Raw genomic sequence first — 3,961 nt, 5'->3', positions numbered from 1 at the left:
TGACGGTATGAAATTGTATTAAGAGTTTTATTTTTTGACTTAAAATACCTTCTTAATAAAAACTTTTTACAGTATATGGTGTGGAAGAAAACAAATTTTATTGTGTGAGAAATTTGTAAAAGGAATTGCTGAAACTCTAAGGTATGTTAGCACACTCAGTAACAGTGTTTGTCACTAAATGTAGGGATGTGAAAAAGTTGAGGCGTTTCAAACTGCGATGGGTTTAGGTAAGGTGAATGCCAAACGTTTTAATCAGTGAGACCATATAAAAAATATTGCTTACAGTTTTTTGGAAACACGGTTCTATCTTTAGTAGGAATAAATTGAGGAGCTGCCCCTCAGATTGATGATGTTGTTCATTAGGTACATTAATATTAATGGGGAAACACCAGATTAAAAGGTACAAATGACATAGAGGGATTTCTCAATATTACCTGCCCTCTTGATCGTTTTCTGTGCATTGGGGAGAAACATATTCAAAAAAAATGAAATACTTTTTAACGGAGTTCAATAGTATACAGTTGTGTAGGAAAATAACGGCAGATGCTGGTACAAATCAAAGGTATCACAAAATGCTGGAGTAACTCAGCGGGTCAGACAGCATCTCTGGCGAGAGAAGGAATGGGTACGTTTCGGGTTGAGACCCTTCTTCAGACTCCATTCCTCTCCAGAGATGCTGCCTGACCCGCTGAGTTACTCCAGCATTTTGTGATACCTTCATATAGTATAAGGTTCGTGTTTTGGTTTCCTGAAGGTACATAAGACACCACATTTGGCCCAAGCAGCACCTTTTGGTATTATATGACGTTAATCCATCTTCCCATGCTGCTTTCTGCCTCATCTTATCCCACTGATTAAATAATCACTGTCATTTGCAGGAACCACTCCCATAATGGTGATTTCAATATTCTTGCTACTTCGTGGGAAATAATCTATTCTTTGGAATCTATTTAATTTGTCGGCTGTCTTATCTGCATGACTTCTCATTTTGTTCTTCCCTTCAAGTGAATCAGTCTTGACAATCAAAAGCTTTCCTAATTGAAAAGAATAGCTTGCACCTCTAATTTTAAAGTTCCAGTATCACATTTCCATTAAAGAACCTCTTTTGAAGGAGCTCGTGGTTTGTGATGATAAGTGTTTTTTTGTTAGATGTTAAGTACTTAAAAAAAAAAAAAAATTGTATTGTGAATGGTAATATTTTTGCTTTGATCCCATGTGCTTGTTTGGGACTGCATGATTTATAATAGATTTAAAATGTAAATTGCTGAATTAACCAATTATGCAACTTTTTGAACCAGGCTTAAATTGAAAATACATCAAAATCTTTTCACTAAAATGTCCACATTTTACAATGTCACTGTTATATGTTTTTTTTTGTCCTGCCACAATGTTCCTTTGGTTACAAATTGGCTGTTCTCTGCAAATCTGGTTGTAATCTTATGTTTCCTAATTGCAATCAATTTCTTGTTGCTTCGCGCAGCAGTATCAAGGTGGATGCATAGCTGTTGTCAGTTAACTATGATTGTGGAAGATTAATGTTAAATGAATGAGTAAAGGTGTCCTTTTGTCTATAGCACATTCCTGTTTTCTGATGACCTAATTCGTTTTCACTCAGCAGCAATTAGAGTCATATTCATGCAGCACGGCAGCAGAACCTTTGGCCCAATTCATCCATGCCAACCAAGATACCCTATCTAAGGTACGCCCATTTGCATGCATTTGGCCCATATTCCTCTAAACCCTTCCTCTCCATGTACCTGTCCAAATGTATTTAAAATGTTAGTACCTGCCTCAACTACCTCCTCTGGCAGATCGATCCATATAACCACCACCCACCCTGAGTGGAAAAAGTTGCCCCTCGCATTTCTATTAAATCTTGGCCTGCTCAACCAAAACCCATGTCCTCTAGTTTTTGATTCCCTACCCTGGGTAAAAGGCTCTGTGCAATCACCCTTTCCATTCTCCACGTGATTGTATGCACCTATAGAATCGCCCCTCTGTAAATCAGCCTCCTGCGCTCCAAGGAATAAACTCCTAGCTTGCCCAATGTTATTGTTAACCTCAGAATTATCTGAAACATTTCTGAAAGCGGCGAATTTACTATTTGTTGGCAAGACTATTACATTTTGAATAATGGTTTGCAGAAGCAGGCCAACATTTTATGGAGCTGGCTTCAGACTCTGGCTAATTTTCAGAAGTTCTAAATTGCTTCAAGCCTTCGTGCGGCACTGGAACATACAGGTTAGTAAAGTTTTAGAGAAATATTAGAATAATTTACATCTCGCCATTCAATATTTCGAATAATGGCACAATGAGCTGCCCCAAGTAGTTTAACATTTTTCAAAAACAAAAGCATTTAACATTCCAATGTGTAATGTTAAACGCACAAAACAAAACTGAATTCCATTTCTGAGAAGTGGGACGAATAGGTTTTAAGAGACCAATAAAAGATGGGAAAAACAATAGAAGTGAATTTGAGCATAGGGCTTAAGCATGGGACTGGACTGAATGGCAGAGTTTGAAGTTAACCTTGCCTATTCCAAAAATCTCTTGGTCAGGAAATCATTTTAATGGGCAAAACTGGGGGCAATCCAGGCATTGACGAAGATTTTAACAGCAGGTGGGTTGAGTTCAAAGTGGAAGTACATATTACAGAAATTTTAGTGATGGAGAGTATGTGGGCTCAGGCTCAACATGAACTGAAATGGGATACGGACAACTTTAAGTTATCTTCCCTGGTGAGTACAGAATTCTGTTGAAGTCTGTTTTTCATTTAATATTTCCTGAATACAAATAGCCCATTGTCGTATTATTACTGGTCTTTAAACAGCTTGTGTTGTGGACTTGCCCATTCTTTCTGCCAGGCTCTGCTCCTAAAGCCAGCTTCTCAGAAGTTTGGGTGGTATTATTGTTTTGTATACCTGAACCACTTCTATGATTGTTTTATTTCATTAACCTTTTGTTTTCAGAACTGGAGAACCTTGAGTGTATCATTTTTCTCTGCTTCTCTAAATCGTTCTTGTCTTTTTTGTTTTGCACATAACTTCCTGTTCCACAAGTATTTCAGCCAATTCTTTGTACTCAGCTGCCTTCTCAAATCGATTGCTCCTGACCATTCACCATAAAATAACGTTGCAATTTGCTGAATTAAGCACCGGTTTGATACAAGAAATAGTTGGTTCTCTAATTTCAGTTCCCAGCACTGATTCAGACACGTGACCATTTTACAGAAAAATTCTAAAATCAATCTAGTTTTAGCAAAAACGATGAGTAAGTGGGGTGTCCCTTCAAGACTGTTCATTACTGATCATTGCAAATCATGACGGGATTTAGAAGGATGAGAGGGGATCTTATCGAAACATATAAAATTATTAAGGGGTTGGACACGTTAGAGGCAGGAAACATGTTCCCAATGTTGGGGGAGTCCAGAACCAGGGGCCACAGTTTAAGAATAAGGGGTAGGCCATTTAGAACAGAGATGAAAAACTTTTTTAGTCAGAGAGTTGTGAATCTGTGGAATTCTCTGCCTCAGAGGGTAGTGGAGGCCAATTCTCTGAATGCATTCAAGAGAGAGCTAGATAGAGCTCTTAAGGATAGCGGAGTCAGGGGGTATGGGGAGAAGGCAGGAACGGGGTACTGATTGAGAATGATCAGCCATGATCACATTGAATGGCGGTGCTGGCTCGAAGGGCCGAATGGCCTTCTGCACCTATTTTCTATTGTCTATTGACAGCTGTTCCATGACATACACCAGTGTTTCAACATGGTAATGGATGCTATATTGCATTTAGTATGACAGTATATCTCACAATACGCATGTTGACCACGTGTATGGGATTTGTGTAAAACCATCCTTATCCACAGTGAAGACACAATGGACTGCAAATGCTGGTTTACCAAAAATAAAGTGTTGGAGCAACTCGGGACGGGCAGCATCGAAGACAGGTGTTGTTTCTGGTTG

Source organism: Rhinoraja longicauda, chromosome 28, assembly GCF_053455715.1.
Source record: "Rhinoraja longicauda isolate Sanriku21f chromosome 28, sRhiLon1.1, whole genome shotgun sequence".
Taxonomy (NCBI): domain Eukaryota; kingdom Metazoa; phylum Chordata; class Chondrichthyes; order Rajiformes; family Arhynchobatidae; genus Rhinoraja; species Rhinoraja longicauda.
The sequence above is the reverse complement of the archived record's forward strand: the minus strand, read 5'-3'. Positions refer to the sequence as shown.